Source organism: Sarcophilus harrisii, chromosome 4, assembly GCF_902635505.1.
Source record: "Sarcophilus harrisii chromosome 4, mSarHar1.11, whole genome shotgun sequence".
NCBI lineage: Eukaryota > Metazoa > Chordata > Mammalia > Dasyuromorphia > Dasyuridae > Sarcophilus > Sarcophilus harrisii.
This window is the reverse complement of record NC_045429.1, coordinates 378495404-378514387: the sequence shown is the minus strand read 5'-3', so window position 1 is coordinate 378514387 and position 18984 is coordinate 378495404. Positions and strand designations below refer to the sequence as shown.

Sequence of the window (18984 nt, the reverse complement as noted above, 5' to 3'; positions counted from 1 at the left end):
CTGCAACATAAGTCCTGGGGGTGGAAGTGGGATGGGACTGCTATCTCCCTAATGCTGTTATAGTTCGACTCTTGGAATGTCCCACTCCTTCTGACTGTGTGTGCCTCTTTTAATAACTCTATGATTTAGGACTATCTCTTGGCTCAAAGACTAATATTTGCAAATTGAGAGAGAAATTCTTGTACTTCTGAATTATAAATTCAGGTTGCAAAATAAAGGTTGCAAACTCTTATTACATATATAGAATAGGTGAATATCTTATAGGAAGATGATTTTTTAAAAGTATGATTCCTAAGCAAAGACTTCTGTCTAGATTTTTTAAAAAAAATCTTCCACATCACTTACCACTTCTGGTTGTTGTGTCAGTGGGACATATCTCTGGATGCTTAATTACTCAGGGGTCCTAGAAATATTAATTGTTAGTTCACCACAACCCCTGGTAAGCCTTGACAGAGTAAAATCAGTTGGTACTCAACATTCTAAAGATGTTTTAAATTACATATATGGCTTATATGTCTATAAAATACTATATATACATGTATATATATGTATAATTTATTCCTTCCAAAGATCTTGTGGTAATAGTAAAATTGAAATTTGAACCCAAATTCTCTAATTCCAAGCCCTGTCTTCTTTTCACTTTTGCAGTCACTATTTTAAAAAAGACAGAATCATTAACATATTAATTTCATCACTCATCACTTACTACATGAATCTCTTTGCTTAGTATATGCTTGCTCCTCTGCTAGACTTAAGTCTGATTTACAGAAGCACAGAGAAACATTCATTTCCTCTTTAAAACTTGTTGGTTTTTTGTTTTGTTTTTATTGGCTTTTTTTGGATATAATCTTACTCAGAAACCATGAGTTTTATGATGATTGTCTGTTGGGAGCAATCTTGATAATCCCTGCAAACTTTCAAAGAGATTTTCATTCTGTACATGAGTTTTTATTACTAATGATGAGGGGAGAGGATTCTGGTTTTTGGCCAGAGAAAATATTTGCCTTGAAAATGCACTGGTTTTCCACTTCTTCCTTTAATCTATACCTCATCCATCACATTTTTTTTTTCCAGTTGTGACAAATGAGGCCATATTCTATCTTGCTGTATTTTTTCAGCATGATCTATGGGATGGGTAATGAAACCTAAACTGAAATAATGAGGCAGACCATTAACAAAATGCCTTTTTATCTCTATCAGGTTGGCTAACAAATGTTCAATTTACATTTTTTAAATGCCACAGCTAGCAAATAATGCAAAGTCCTTGATAGCAAATTGATGTTGCTTTTACAATGAAACTCTTTCAAATGCTATATTTCTAAGTATAATTATTTTGAAAGGAGCTCTGATAAACTCATATTAGTCTTGTTTCTTTTTTTAAAATTTATTTATTATAATAACTTTTTATTGACAGAACCCATGCTAGGGTAATTTTTTTACAACATTATCCCTTGCACTCACTTCTGTTCCGATTTTTCCCCTCGCACCCTGCACCTCCCTCCCCCCCTCAGATGGCAAGCAGTCCTATATATGTTGAATATGTAGTAGTATATCCTAGATATAATATATGTGTGCAGAACCAAACAGTTTTCTTGTTGCACAGGGAGAATTGGATTTGGAAGGTAAAAATAATCCGGGAAGAAAAACAAAAATTTAGCCTTCTGTTCTTGAATAAAGTTTTTTATGGTTTTGTTTTCAGACCTGCCATTCTGGTCAAATGAAAACTCAGTAGGTCAGAGACTAGATATATTGGGTGTGGCATGAAAATGGGTTATTGTTTTTGTTTTTTCTTTAGTGGATTATTTAGCAATCATTTTTTCTATTATTTAATATTTTATTTTTCTGCAGTTATATGTAAAACAATTTTTAACATTTGTGTTTAAAACTGAGTTCCAATTTTTCTTCCCAGCTCTCATCACTGAGAAGGCACATGTGAAGTTATGCAAAACATTTCCATAAAAGTCATGTTGTTAATAAAGATATAGATTTCCCCCCTTGGGAAAAAAATAGAGAAAAATACAATTTTAAAAAGTATGCTTCAATCTATATTTGAATAAAATCAGTTCTTTCTCTGAGTACAAATAGCATTTTTCATCATAAATCATTCAGAGTGTCTTGGATTATTCAACAAAAATCATTTCTTAAGTAAGGGTTGGTGGCATAGTACATAGAAAACTGACCTTGAAGCCAGTAATATCTTGCTATATTCTGACACATTTTAGATAATTGATGCTGGGAAGGCCATGCAACCTTTCAATGATCTAGATTTTTAATTTTAGAGAATCTACATCAGTGGAGGAAGTTTTCTCTCCTGGGAGGTCCCTTTACCAATAAAATCACAGGTCTGTCCAGTCCCTAGGCTCTATATTATTACATAACAGAAACAGTGCTAAATGTTTGGAAAGTAAAGAAAGGGGGAAGGGAAGCAAAAATAAAAATGGTCCCTTCCCTCAAGATTACATTCTAATGAGAAGTTAGTATGTAATAACAAGTTCATACAATTTGTAATAGATAGAAGATAGTCTCAGAGAGGAAGACACTAAAGTCTAGTGTGAGGAAAGGGGCAGCTAAAAACATGAAATACCCTTCTGCAGAAGTTGGGACTTGAGTTGAGCCCTTAATTTTAAGAGAGAAGTAAGGAAACAGAGCATTTCTCACACAAAAGCACGTGTAAGATACATAGATGTGAAGTGGGGTATCACTTGATGAGCAGTGAAGATATTATTGCAGCTGAATACTTGAATTCATGGAGTATCAAGATGAAGATGAATGGAAGGGTACAAAAGGGCCAAGTTGTAGTGACTTTTTAAATGCCTAAGAGAGGACTGTATCATCCAAAACATAACAGTGAGTCACTGGACTTAATTAAATGTGGTGAAAAATATATCAAAAAAACTGTACTTTAGGAAAATCACTTTGGCAGCTGAGTGGAATAAGAATTGGAGTCATAGAGAGAGACCTGAGGCAAGGAGATCAACCCGAAGGCTGTCCTGGAGTCAGTTATTCATTCTGTGAATTATCTAGTTGTTTCCTCTTATTTATTCATTTCAGTGATAGTATTGCAAGCAGAAAACAGAGATTTTACATGGCACAGGTGCCATTTTGGTTGTTTATGGTTTCAAAAGAATCAAGTTGAAATTTAAATGAGTCCCTCTGGCAACTTTTTATTACTTGTGAAATCATAAGGAAAAGGTCAAAGAAAATGGCTAAAATGATTTCAAATTACCATCTGTTTTGTCCTGCTGTCCTGTACATTGTGAGACAAGGGTCAGACACTGATGGGGGCAAAAACAGGAAAAGTCAGAGAAAATTGGCAGTAATGCTGGTGATATAAGACAAACTGTCAAGGAATCATTCTTCTTTTGTGCCTTTTTTGTTGAATTTGTTGTCATCAGGGATTAGAACCTAACAGCTCCTTCTCCCATGTCCCATCCCCATTTCATTGTTTAAGAATGAAACTGCATCCCAATTCAGAAGAATAAAACAACATACAGATTTCTTTACATTTCTTAAGAATCACTTGCCATTTTCCCCTCGGGTGCTGTTATTGTTAGGTTTAATTTTAACATTTATGTGACTCATAAGTGACTCCTAAAAGAGCTTGTGTTTTTCAGCAATAAAATATATGCAGTCTAATAGGGTGGACATTGGGCCCAATAAAACATGAATCATGTTTTGTCTTACAGATGTCATTATTAGAGCTGCAGTCCAAGAACTCTCTTTAAAATAAAAATAATGTTGTTTTTTAAATAGCTGTGGCTTGCAAGTGAAAAATTGTAATCAGCTCTCCAGTTTTCAAGGGCCACTAAATGAGCTGGTATGTGGATTACTGAGAACCCTTGCTCCCCTTCCTTATATTTGCAGGTGTCACTGCCCATTAGCATCTCCTCCAAAAGCCTGACATAACAGAGAAAGGAGCTGTCATTAGCATTTTGGATTTTTAAGTCTAGAAAGAATTTAAGGGATTGTTTTAGTCAGTTCCATTCAATTCTTCAATTATCTTTGATTAATGTGCAGAACACATTTTAGCAAGGTGGAATACATATATAAATAAAAGTTTATAATCTGACAGGGAAAAATAAAAGGCTCATGGACAAAGCTAATATAATTTGAATCTTGTCTCCCATCCTTCTTCTAGTTGCTTTTTAAATTTAAATGGAAGAAATGGACATTAGGGTTTATAACTTCAAAATGGTATCAGCCTCAGAGGACTTTATAGCTTTCTTGTGACCCTGTGCTAAATAAGTAAAACCGTAATTTTGTGACCTCTACTGCTATCAATCTCTATGCTTTTTTAAAGCTCTTATTTAATCATATTTCTGACTTTCACAATTTGAATTCTATTCCTGTTGGTTAGGGATTTAAATCTAGGATTCATTCCCCCCCTTATTATATACAATGTAATCTGTCTATTCTAATATAGTTCCTGTTGAACCTCCCCTTTCAAACATACTTTGATTGGAGGCTTGTAAGTATTCAGATAGTTTCCCAGGAAGGAAGTTAGTTACTACAATGGATAGATCCCAGGATTTAGAATAAAAAATACACTGAATTAAATGCTATACAAATATTATTATTTTTATCTTCTTGACAACTCTTCAATGTAGGTCCTATTATTATTTATTTTTTCTAGATTAAATTGAGACGCACAGAGATTAAGCAATAATTCCATTATCTAGTAAGTGTCTAAGATAGGGTTGGATCTTGCATTTTTCTTGGTAATACTCTTTAATGTCTATTTTCATATGTTTGACAAAAGAGTTATTTTGGTAGAACTGCCAACCTTCTAAATTTTGGAATGGTAGGATGTGAACCAATAGTAGAGATTGCAAACTCTTCTTTTCTTCCATATTATATGATATTCTGGCAATACCACTAAAATCAGTCATAACCATTTAGTGTTTGGATTCCTATCTTTGTAATGTTACTTTATATCCTCCTTATTTTAATGGCCTCCTGAGAATAATCACTATCTTACGCAGCCTATTATAGCATACAACATTTACTATTTCTAGTTCTCTCTGTATGTTAATTTCAGTGGACCCAGAAATCAGATCTTAGCTATTATCCCAGCATTAAGCCAAATTTGCTACCCATGGTGAATAGGAGTATAATTCAAATATTTCCTAAAAGAGCATCAATGCAGCATCCATTATCTCTGATTAGTGATGCATGTGTCCACACAATAATGAGACATTTAGAGAAAGGCCCCCAGTCTGTTAGCCAGGCTAGCTTCCATTTCTGCAGTATTGTACTTTTGTATCTGTACCTTTTAGAAACCCTGTTTTGAAGGCTTAATTTAAAGGTCATCTCATATAAGAGGTGACAAATCTGCCTGCCACTAATAAAGTCACCTGAAATAATTGCTGTGTGTGTGTGTGTGTTCCCTGAAGTGGTTGCATAGTTGCATGTATTTTAATTAGCACTCTTCATGTCTCAAATATATAGAATATGACGATTGATTCCAATCCTGTGTAAATATGCAATGCAGACTCAAATAACGCGATAACTTTTTAGTACTCATTGTTTGCTTAAAATGGAATCCACCTTATTTACTATTTTGTGTACAAAATTGCCAAAATATAAGCTTTTTTGAGATTAGGGAATGTTATGTTCCAGGGTTTAAATCAATGCCTGGAATATCTTATCAAATAAAAGGTGCTTAATAAATGCCCACTGAACAATAATAATCAATCATATAGCTCTGGAGCTGGTAGGGTACCTGTGAAGACTCCCAGTTGATTTCTGTGTTCCTGCTCTCATGTCATAGAAAGTACTTTTGTACTATTTCATCTTCATTTTTATATCTTGGAGAGCTCTCTTATACAAGAGATGGGTTGGAGCCAATCTTGAACCAGCTTAGGAGAGGCCATCATTGTATTATCAGGACAATTATCTATACCTTAGAAATAGAGTTTATTGTTTCGTTGATTGTTTAGAACAAAAATGTGATGCAGAAAATGTTAATAATGCAGATTAAACTTAAAAGTGTGTCATGCATACATCCCCCCCCCCCAAAGAATCTGTTGTTAAACACCTAGCAACATACTCTACTCTTATACTCTCAGTTTGTTCAGACTTAAGGAATTCAAACATGTGTTACTATTAACTTAAGGAAGCAATTAATTTTTCTAAACCTCAATTTGCTCATCTATTAATGAGTAGGTTAAGAAAAATAATCCCTTGACATTTCTTCTGGTTCTAACAGCCTCTAAAGCAGTATGGCACTGGGGGGAGGGAGGTGAGAATCATCTGACCTGGAAAAAAATAATGGATTTATATCTAACTTCTGACTTTTATTAATTCTGCAATCATGGACTTTAATAACATAGTAATAGTAATAATAATAACATAATAATGCATAATAACAGTAATGATAATAATTATCATAATATAACAAAATACTTATTATTAGCTAATATATTCAACATAATTACAATAGAATATTATGTAAATAATAAAACAATGATATATTAATTTTAATTATTTTTATATAATTATCATTACTATAACAGCTAACATATAGCATTGTAAGGTTTGCAAACTAATTTGCAAATATTACCTAATTCAGTCCTAACAAGGACTCTGTGATGCAGATATTATTATTATCCTCATTTTACAGATGAGAAAACAGAAATAAGGAGAGGTTAATTTGCCCACAGTCACATGAATATTAAATGTCTGAGGCTGGATTCACTGTGCCACATAGCTGCCTTTTCATCTATAAAAGGAAGATAAGACGACTTATAATATTTATTTCACACAATTGTTGTGAGAATTAATTGAAATCATGCATTTAAAATATTCTGCAATAAAACTTAAAGCTTTATTTTTAAATTATGATATTTTTATATGTCCAAGTTTATCTTAAAAGTAAGTGATATATGATTTTAAAGTTGAATAACTTACATTTAATTTAATCCAACCCTCACTGAATTCAGGAATCTAGTCTACAATATTTTTGGTAAGTTGACTTCTAGACCCTATTTGAACATTTCTATTGATGGGAAACTCATTACCTACCACACCTACTTCTCATAATGCAAAATGGTGTAGTGGAAGCACTAGATTTGAAATCATGAAACTTATGCTCTGCTGTTGGAGGCTCTATAGTTTGAATTTTTTGCACTTTCCTCTCATCTGCCAAATGGGAGATGGCAAAATTTGTAATGTTGCTTTCCCAGTTACAAAGTAAATTGTAGTGCTTAGAATTTGTGGAACTTAGGGAAACCTAATTAAACTCCTTCATTTATCAGATGAAACTTATGTTCACACGGTTAAATTCCTTTTTCTTAAGTCAAACAGCTAATAAAATATGGAAGTCAAAAGTTTTTATAGAAGATATCAAGTTTAACAAAAGAGAAGTCTGTATCTCACCCCTTCTCAATCAACTTGGTCAGTTCCCCAATTCCCCTCATACAAGGCAGGGTATTCATCTCCACCATAAAGAGAACATCTTATATCAATGGGTTTTGGGACTGAAGTTATATGCAAGACAAAGGGAAAGAATTGTTACTATAAATGGTTATAAAGAAATCCCAGTATAATTTTACCAAGAATTTCTTGAATATACCCATAACTACTGGTACATTGAACTCTAATAGTTTCTGTTGATGTCATTGAATGGCTGTTGGAACTTTTGCAGAAATACTTGGGGAAAAAAGAGACTTCCAGTACTTTTTTGTTCTTTTACCCTTTGGAACTCAATATATATTATTACCAACTATAGAAAGAGGTCATTGACATTTCTGTACCCTTACTGTTGTAACTCCAAGCAGAGAATCCCTACTTGCCTTCTCCTATGGGACCAGGACTGTCCACTCTAAAAACCAATTTTGAGATAATTTAAAAGAAGTAAAGGATGAATTTCTATTCTCCTTAGCCTTTTAATGTAATAGTGAATCAACTCATCATTTTCATTGAAAATGACACTGTATTTGCATAACACAGAAATTCACCAAAGGCAATATCCTACATTCTTAAAAGAACCCTTGAAGAGAACTTAGCAATTTACATTTATAATGGAATGAGCAATTACAGCATAGAAGAAACAAGCATTTCATTTTTTCCTTGAAAATGTTAGTGATACAAGTGGGAGGTGCCTAAACATTCAGGTTATTCAAATTTCCTTTAACCCTTCAACTTATATCCAAAGGCATGGAATAGAGGAGGAGAGGAGATTGAACTTTCACATAATTTCCATTTTTGAGGCTAGACCTTAGGTCATAAAAGTATTAAGTAATCAAATTGTGATTTAAACTCATAATCTTCAAAACTTGCACTTTATAAGAACAAGCTACTATTTTTTTAAATCATTAAAACAGGATTTTCATATCACTTCAACTTCCAGATAGGTTGATTTATCCCTTCTTTCCCTTTCTCTGCATCCTTCCCTCATAAAGAACCATCTCAAGAATAGGAATAGCCAGTCAGCAAACAATTATTAAATATAGACTGTGTACTAGGTATTGTCCTAAGAACTGGGAGATACAAAGAAAAGCAACAACAAAAAATCCCTGATTTCAAGGAACTCATTGACTTACTGTGTGATTCAACTCTCTTAATTGTCATTGGCCTTGGTTTGCTCAAATGTAAACTGTAGATCATAACAGCTTCTATGTTCCAAGGTTGCTTCCTCACTCCAGTTTCCTCATTTATAAAATCAGGAAATTGGATCAGATAATCTCCAAAACTTGTACCAACTTAAATCTATGGTTTCATTGCCTCAAATTATTTACCTATATAAAGACCTTGCTTTAGCCAAACAGATCTTTTTATTCTCCCCTAAATATTCTTTGAATATTCTCATCTATACTCACACTATTTCCTTTTCCTTTTTTTGTTTGTTTTTTTTTTTTTTTTTGTTCCACTTCTTTATATTTACATTCTGTCAAGATTCAAAGCTACTTTAAGATTTACCTTCTCTGGCCCTCTTCCCCATAATTCCTTCCTTCCAAACTTTTCGTACTTACTTGTAACACTCATTTGATACTCATAATATACTCTTTATGAATAAATGGATTTGTACTGAGATATATGTATCTTTATATTGATATAGTTATCCCTTCTATATTGTAACTTTCTCCTTTGTGGTTTCAATAAATTATGGATTGGCGTAAGAAACTAAATGGGAATTTTTAGGAACATTGGCAGAAGACATGGATGATACAGAAAATAGTTTAGAAACTCAGAAATGCATAAATGCATGTGTGACAACATATTTTATACTATAATAATTCAGACTTTTTCTCTGGTATGAATGGAAGGCCAAAGAACTTTACACTGATTTTACAGATCTTGGAGACACTAAGCTGCTAGGCCTTATGATGCGAAAAGGAAAACTAGATAAATCTGCATTTATCTATCTATCTGAGTCAAAGTCAGCACTTTTGTTACAGTAATTTTGTTCAATCATTTCAGTCATGTCTTACTCTTCATGATTCCATTTAGGTTTTCTGAGCAAAGATAATGGAGTGGTTTACCATTTTGTTCTCCAGTTCATTTTATAGATGAGGAAACAGACAAACAGAATTAAGTAACTTACCCAGGGTCACATAGCTAGTAAGTGTCTGAGGCTGATTTTGAATTCAGTTCCTACTAACTCCTTGGTTAGCAATCTAACCACTTGCACCAAACAATTACCCATTTCAACAATTGCTTTTCAAATAGAACATCATATACAATACCTAACTCCACCCCATGATTGAGAAGAAAACATAACCATTTTCATTCTTACTACATAGTCAATCAATGAAGTACTTATTAAACATGTTCTATATGTCAGGTATTGTACTGGGTTCTAGGAATACAGATACAGTGAATAAAACAATCCTTACAAGGGATTTTCATTCTAATGTTGGAGACAACTAGGACATATATGAATAAATAAATAATAAATAAAGAGAATAATATAATGTAATTAAATACAAGGTAGTTTGAAAGGGAGGGCATTAAAAGTTGAGTTCATTTAGAAAAGAAGTGTCAAACATTCACAGGCCCCATGAGGTCCAAAATACTCCCTAGAGCTATCCAAATCAAATTAAAATTAAAATGGGAAATATTTGGCAAAAAGTCTAATAAACAAAAATAACATTACATTTAACAACTAAATCAATATACTCTCCACAGGGATCATTATATGTAGATTAATAGTTCCCATTTATTTTTAAGTTTGATGCTGCTGGTCTATAAAATTGTTTTTGAACTGCATCTTGAAGGGTGATAAAAAATTCTGTGAAGTGGAGTTGAGGAAAGAGGACTTTCTAGATTTGAGATAATCTGAAAAAGTAAAAGAGGTAAGGAGCAGGTAGCATATGAGGTAATCTCTCTAAAGGCATTTAAAATATTTTGCAAGACATTCAAGAAAATTTTGGTATATACAAGAATTGAGAAAATTTCCTAATGAGGCAAAGGTTTCTTCCATTAGATTTCCCAGAGCAAAAACAGTGCTCCAGTCTTATCTTATTTACAAAGAAAAAGGAAATGCTTTTTTTTTCCTCCTCAAGTCATTATTTATTTATTTTTCATATCACTGTTAATTTTCCTTTCCATGATCAGTAAAGGTTAAACAGTTCTTTGGTGTTTTTGAAAGTCCAAAGACAAATTACCTCAGCTGCACATGATTCTAGCATCATTTTGTTTCTAAATCTCTAAAATCATTAAAGGAATAAATCCGCTTTTGTTACACAGGTCTTTAATATAAACTTATGTAAGGAACAACTGGTAGTTACATAGCTTATGGCTAACTCAGAACCATAGAAGATGTTATATAAATGGAGACCCAAGGATAAACTAGTAATGGATATGTATGAAGTAATTCCAAGAACCAAAAACTGTCTATTATAAAAGTTTTGCTTCTAGGCCTCCCAAATAAAGCTATAACTAGGACATGGAAACTGGGTTTATTTTTTTCATTGTGTGATAATATTTTGGGCAGTTATGTCAATTCAAATGCATAAGGATCCCTGTAGCTGTATATTGACCTGGAAATATCATCTTAATTATATTTGTGTTTTACTGTATTTATATTTATTTTGCTAAATATTACCCAGTTACATTTTAATCTGGTTCAGATAGGACTTGAGAGTCTTGGAAACCCAATTCAGACTATGTGTTTGAAACCTCTGATTTAGAGGATGCTGACCTTACCTGTTCTCCTTCAGTTGTAAAATTAACTACACTGAGACCCCAGTTAGCAAAAATAATTGATCAAAATTGAAAGCTCCCAAGGAATCTAGCTTGCTAGATGGTCCACATTCCTAATATTTATCTATGATTACTATTACTTTATATAGGATCATATATTTAGAAAATAGTCATGTCCTGCCCATTCATTTCAAAGATGATAAAATTTAGGTCTAGAAATGTTGAATTGTCATGATCACATGGGTAGTAAGTAGCAGAGTCAGTGTTCAAGGGAAGAATCTATGCTTCAAAATCCAAATCTTCCCACTATTCTAATTAATATCTTTACGCTGAGGGGAGAAAAACAAAAAACAAAAATAAAACACTGATACTGAACAGCTGAACATCCATCTTTATTTAAAACGGCTTTCTTTGTGGAACAATTCAAGAAAGCAGAATTGACGACTTGAAAAAGATGCAATTTTAGTGACCAAGACATCAACATTAAACTGAAAATTACAAAAATAGATCTATAACCCAGAACTCAAAAGTAGCTTATGTTTCTAGGATGGTAAGTGATTCTTAAAATAACCTCAAATAACTTTATGAAGTTCAGTGGTCATATTTATATAACCAAAGTAATTCATCCGCCTGATAAGTTTGGTCAAAATAGGAAGCTGATTGTATCTAATTTTGTTGGTACATAGTAATTTTCATGTTGTCATCCCTATTGGATTCTGAGCTCATTAATAGCAGGGACTGTCTTGCCTTTCTTTGTAACCCAGCACAGTGGCTGGCACATAGTAGATATTCATAAAAAATAGCTTATTGACATTCTCATGGACCTCATAAGATTGGTAGAACTAGACTACAGAATAGATGACAAATCTAGTGATTTTTTAACTGTGTGTCAACCAACCCCCCACCCCTTTTTGGCTATTTTTGTTAGTAAGGGCTAGGTAAAGCAAAGGGGAAAAGAAAACTAGCCAACTTACAGTTCAACCCCAAATCATGTGCTTTCATCTTCTTTGTAATGTGTTCTAATTTACTATCCAAGCACATTACACACCAAACACATGAGTAATAAATTAACAATAATTATTTTCTTTGTTATTATGAAAGGTAAAAACCATCTCTCTAAATTAAGATTTATTAGCCAGTAAATTGGAACCCACAGATCTCTAAGGCTTATATGGAGGAATTTAGCTAGCCCAGTAAATGAATGTTGTACTTGAAGTGAGGAAGGCTCAAGTTCAAATTCTGACTCAATTACTAATTATGTTATCTAGGGCAATTCATTAATCTCCTTCAGCTTCATTTTCATATTTGTAAATTGGTGATCATAATAAAACTTATTATTATCACTTAACACAGAGTTGTGAAGATCAAATGGGCTGACATGTAAAATATTCTGCAAATCTTTAAGCACTACATAAATATAATTATGGTTATTATTATTTGGTTGATCTTCATGGTGACTGGTTCTTGCTGTCATTTTCATGTGACTACTGTGTCCCTCTACCTTTTCCAATAACTTTCATGCTTGGCATTTATCCTATCTCTTCCCTTTCAGCAATCATAAGATTGTGTGGGAAAGAAGAAGCTCAGAATCAATTTATTTAGGATGAAACTATCAATACATTATGGTTGTGCATATAAATTCCAGAATAATGTTTTAAATGTGACCTGTTTATATTTCAGAAGGCATAAATTTGAATGAGGTTTATTGTCCCTACAATTTCTGAAATTCTGTGCTTTTTAAAGAAATGATAATGAACCAGCTCCTAAAACAAAATAATGAGTACAAATTTCGAAAATATAGGATAGGATGATTTTTATCTTAGTTTCCTATACTATTTAGATGTATAGGATTTGGGATCCTTTTACCCTTTACCTATCCCCTTCCTTGCTCCTCTATCTTGAGCACATCATATCTTGCCAACATCTAAATAGATTCTTCTATTCAGAGAAATGTGTGATATTAGACACGTAATGTGTTATAATTTTAAACACCCTCCTTTGCAGAACTAGGTAATTGCTAGAGGTTAATTTCTATTTCCTTGCTTGGCATACATCTCTAGTCGTTACTATGGAAACATGTGTATCACACGACACGTGGTAATGTAAGTCTGCATTGTATTAAAGGGGGGGGAGCATTATGAGCTGGAATATATATCCTTGAAGTTTTAAAATATATATAAAGAATTCATATAAATTTTTTCTAATTCCCCTTTTACATGAATGAATCCTTTTGGTATTTATTGGATTTCCTACTGGATTTCCTTCTAAATCTCAGTAACATCTGTCAAAAAAATTGTACATTTTAAAAATTGTTATCTGAATATCAGAGAGATTGGAAATGGATCTGGGAATTCATTGGTATAATAACTTCCTAAATGAGAAGATTCCAATCAATGCAGATCATTTTCCTTCTGAGTCTCAGGTAGGAATTGGATTGCAAAGATTTAATCCTGCTGGTCAGTGCTCTAACTAATCTACAATGGATGGGAAAATATAATACCACATGTATTCTCAGTCATGGCAAATGTATCTATCTATTTTTCTGGACTACATATATTTATTATAAAAAATGCCTTCTACGTATGGTGTGATGACTGATAGGTGAATGATTATTACAAAAAAGACTATTCTTTCAATGTATAGGGCAAAAACAAATGAAAAAAAGGACTGAATAGGATTCAAATGAAACAGTTATGTCACCAACTTGAATATAATATATATATATATATATATATATCATACTTTCAAGAAAATAAGCTACATGATACTAATTCAGTTTCTTATAAACCTCGTTTCTTACTTTTGTTTGTATGTTTAAATGATTGTATGATAAGTTCACAAAAAAGGGAAAAAAAGTGTCTAAGTAAGAAATAGGAGAAAGAAGCTAGTTCCTTTATAATTTTACTGCTTTTTACACCCACTCCTTTCTTCTCTATTTTCTGCTTTCAGTATCAGATTACCTATTTGCACATTTTCTGTGTGACTTGGGAGTAAGCAGCACTATTTTCACTTTTCTCAATTGGTATGGGATGGATTATGAATTGTCAATTACTCTTGGGCATTTTGCCCAGTAGGGACTGGGATTATAAGCATTTTTCATTTGATAACTTGTTATAAACCACTTGTGTCAAACAGGAAGACACTCCTTTCTTCAATACTCTGAATGTTCTCTTTCTTCATCTTTACCTCCTGGCTTCCTTCAAATCTTAGCGAATATATTTCCTTCTATAGGAAGCCTTTTCCATTATCTCTTCTTTCTGATTCCTTTCCATTGCTTATTTTCAATTTATCCTTTATATAGCATATATATATATATATATATATATATAGATAGATAGATAGCTAGATAGCTATTTCCATGTTTCTCCTCCATTAGATTATGAGCTCATCAAAAGTAGATTGTCTTTTCCTTTTTTTTTTTTTTTTGCACAGTGAATAGTTAATTTTTGATGATTGATTGAGCTTGGAGACAATCCCACCAAGACCCACATATTTTTGTATCTGACTTGCTTCCTGATTAATTCTCTGGTTTCAAATGTAGTCCAGTGGGTTTAGTAATAATCTCAGTAATTCTCCAAATTGCAGAAACTGTTCCTTTAACTATCATGACCTTCACCCCAGGAAATCTCTTCTCCTATTAGCTAATTTCTCCTTTCTTGAAATTGAGAAATTTTAGGCTTATATAAAATAACTATTCATAGTTATGCGATTTATTAGTAGTATCAAGTAACATAAAAAACACAGATGAACATTCAAACTAGGTAAAAGAAATTGTGATGGGTCTTATAGTCAGGGCTACTTTTTTCCCCTTTCCTCTACCATCCTCCCAGTTGGTCTGAGGAGGGTTTCTGAAGATCAAGATGGAAATTTAAACCATAGGTTGAACTTTCTGTAACATTGTATTCTGGGAAAATAGGGGGAAAGAAACAGCTGTTGTCTGATTTTCCATCTCATGAACTGCCAAAACTAAATTTCAGCTCTAGTTCACTCCTACCGTGTTCCCTTCTTCTCTTTCTCGCCTGTCTGATTCATATACTCAAATACTAATGTCTCACTTATTTCTATAATGGTCCATATGCTTCCTTCAAAGCTTGGATAGAAGTCCTTTTTTAAGGTCATTGGAACCACAAAGCAAACTGAATTGTTCTGAATGCTTATAAATAGTTTAGCCCAAATATTCTTTCAGCCTGTGAAGATCCTCTCATTCTAGGCTCTCAGCAACCTATGACTACATTCCCCTGGACACCCCAACCAAAAATTTACAATCCCTGAAAAATCACTTGTGGATACACTTGGCACCTGCAAAATACTCTACATCATGACACCTTTAACATTTGGTATACCAGGAATGATTAAATGAACATCATAAGTAATCATCCTACAATACTGTTAACATCAAATCTACATTACCATTAGATGCAGTAGATATAGCACAATCCAAAATACCATTTGATTGGTTGATTTGATGACTAAAAATCTAAATTACATGCAGACATTTCAAGAATATGTGCATATTTGTGATATGCATGCAACTGATCACAAACTGGAAAACAGTTAACTACAGCAATATCAATGATCATACATAATTGAAATGCATACATAATCATTAGGCTTTACATAAATAGGAAAATCATGTGCACATGTAGAATATGAAAGACATGAGCTAATTAATATCAACACATACAATTATATACAAGGCATATGTTATTTGGGGAAATACTTACATAGTCATCTGAGTACCTATATAGCCACTTCTTATACTTTTTCTGAGAACATAATAAGTTAATGACAGGTAAAATAGTTTTAGTTGTTCTGTGATTTGCTGACCTTTTGGGATCAATATCTAAGTTGGTTGATAATATAGGCTGATCATTACCATCATTATCTTTATCATCATCATCATCATCATCATCATCATCATCATCATCATCAAATTGATAGGCCTGCATTCCTAAACTAGAATTTGTTAGGGGCCTAAAGTGTCTATCTGAATTTTAAAGCTCTATGTATATTGCATTTGTAACTTATAGTTCCTTAAGCTGAGGTTCTAGGCAGAAAACCTTCTTCTATGTTCAACCTTCCTTCAATTTGAATTAACATCCTCTTCAGTCCTAGACAAGGTCATTAGATAAGGGACATTAAAGGACACTGCAAGTATCTCCTCAGCTATATCCCCTGTTCCAAAACTCTTCATAAACCCTAATCAAAAGGGTTTATTTTGAGGAGGAAATAGAACATTTTAAAAGCATTAGAAAACACAAAACCTTACATTTCATATATATATCACAGGCATTCAAGATATCCTTCTCAAATTGAAGTTTCTGACCATGTGCAAACATAAAGGCAATTTGTATTTTATATTTTGTTTTCCTACCCATGACATATGTGATTTTATTCAAATGGGAAGAGATAAAATATTGGTTCTCCACATTGTACTAATTTGAGCAGAATTTTCTTATAATAGGTGATCTTCAGCTTCTCAAACTTGATGAAATAGACTAATTGATTAAAGGAATTTTATTCACTGATTCTATTGGATTAAATAAACGGTCAAATAAAAACCAAGCTGATTCTAAACAATATCAGAAGTTGCTCTTCAATTTGAAAAAAAAAATGCCTTTCTTCTTTTTCTTTTGAATATTGAATCTGGGGTTAGCATTTTGGCAGTATATTCCAAAGAGAATTATAAGTGTACTACTGGTACTAATCTTAGGAGAGGAACCTCTTTTGGTCTTTGCTGTCTGCTGACTAGCTATCATTTTTTTTTCATTGTGTCTGGTATCTTTTTTTAAAAGCTTTTTTATTTTCAAAATATATGCAGAGGTAGTTTTCAACATTCACCCTTGCAAAACCTTGTGTTCCAAATATTTTCCTCTCTCCCCTCTACCCCCTGCCTTAGATGGCAAATAATCCAACATATGTTAAATATGCAATTCTTCTATACATATTTCCACAATTATCATGCTGCACAAGAAAAATCAGATGAAAAAAGGGGGAAAATGAGAAAAAATAACAAGCAAACATATAGCAATAAAAAAGTGAAAATACTATGCTGTATCCTCACTCAGTCCCCACAGTCCTCTGTCTGGGTGCAGATGGCTCTCTTTATCACAAGACAATTGGAATAACCTAAAACACCTCATTGTTGAAAAGAGCCACGCCCATAACACCTGATCATTGCATAATTTTGTCATTGCTGTGTACACTAGTCTCTTGGTTCTATTCACTTTGCTTACCATCATTTTATGTAAGTCTCTCCAGGCCTCTCTGAAATCATCTTGCTGCTCATTTCTTATAGGACAATAATATTCCATAACATTCATATACCATAACTTATTCAGCCATTCCCTAACTGATGGGCATCTATTCAGTTTCCATTTCCTTGCTATTACAAATAAATAAATAAATAAATAAAGGGCTGCTACAAACATTTATGCACATGTGGGTTCTTTTCCCTTTTTTTTTTTTTCCACAATCTCTTTGATATATAGGCACAGTAGGGACACTGCTGGATCAAAGTGTGCATTGTTTGATTGGCTGCACCATTTTTGAAGCAGCTCTTTAAATACCATTTCATGGAGATAATACCAAGGTGAATATTTCATTGCCAGACTGGACTGTAGCCTCTAGTTTTAAAAACATGATAAATGACTAGAAATAAGAGGCTCTTAGTAAAGAGGACCTGACCACAATAACTTTAATCACCATCAATAACAACATTGGTTCAAGCATGGATATGTGGACTTAATGAGAACATTAACCAGGTGGTATTTGTTGGATTTTTTTTTTTTTGCAAATTTATGCACTTCCCATGAGATTTCTTAATATGTTTTGGATTATTTATCCAAATGGAAGTTAAAGGCACTTTTTTTTTTTTCAGAAGATGAAAGTTATTTTGGAGCAGTGGTCATTCTTTTAGAGCTGTTGAAATAATCTTGGTCTTTGGTCTGAAATTGCTATCAGAGCCTTCTACAACCAGAGCAGAATACATAGACATTTTTCCCTTAAAAAAGAGATGTATTCCATCTGCTTTTATTGTGACTTTTATCATGATTAAGATCAAAATGAGTGAAAGAACAGTTGTATTTTTTTATCTTTCAAAAGAAATCTTGAGTTATATCAAGAGAAAATTCTAAAAGAAATGAACAGAGAAGGGTGGGTTTTGCCCATTTCATTGAATATCCCTTGTTTAAGTTCATTTAATTAAGACACATTAAACATTAGTGTGGAAAATAGTGTTTGTTATTCAATGAAGCCCCTTCAAGAGATTGTCTGTCTTCAGCAGGAAGTGGTTCAGTGTCTCATCCAGAATATTAAAAGTCAGTCATCTCATCTGTTTTCTAGTGTAATTATAATATAATCACAGTTTTTTTTGTATATTTGTTCTTGGGAGTCTTTTCTTTCCAAGTTATTTACTGAAATGTAGGTTTTCAGGCTTTTGTGTTGTTGAGAATATCAAGCATAGCTATTATGTATGTGTACCTGTATCTTTTTTTTCCTTTAAAACATTTTATTCTAGAAAATTATTTGTAGTCAACTAATGTACAATTTTACTCTGCTTTAAAAATCAATTTGTTATATTACAGTATAATTTCTTAATCTTGGGTTTAGGTATTTTTCAAAAGCATTGTTTCCTTCCCTTTTTGTGGATTGACAAACTCACTTTCTCAGTCACTTGTGTATAATTTATATATTCATATGTTAATGAACTAGTAGATAAGGCAAAGTCTGGTGTTAGCTTGATTTAGGTCCCCCCCCCAAAAAATATACAAGCAAATAATAAAATAGACAAGTTGTAAAGGGATAGAAACTTGGCAACTACTTCAGATTCAGAAGAAA

The 18984-nt window shown here is 32.8% G+C and overlaps 1 protein-coding gene and 1 pseudogene across 3 annotated transcripts in view; both read left to right on the top strand.

The window, feature by feature from the left end:
- Nucleotides 1-18078, top strand: part of LOC111720452 — a 46016-nt pseudogene extending 27938 nt beyond the window's left edge.
- Nucleotides 1-18984, top strand: part of RGS7 (regulator of G protein signaling 7) — a 648000-nt gene that overhangs the window by 225102 nt on the left and 403914 nt on the right. The gene's annotated exons all lie outside the window — the stretch shown is intronic.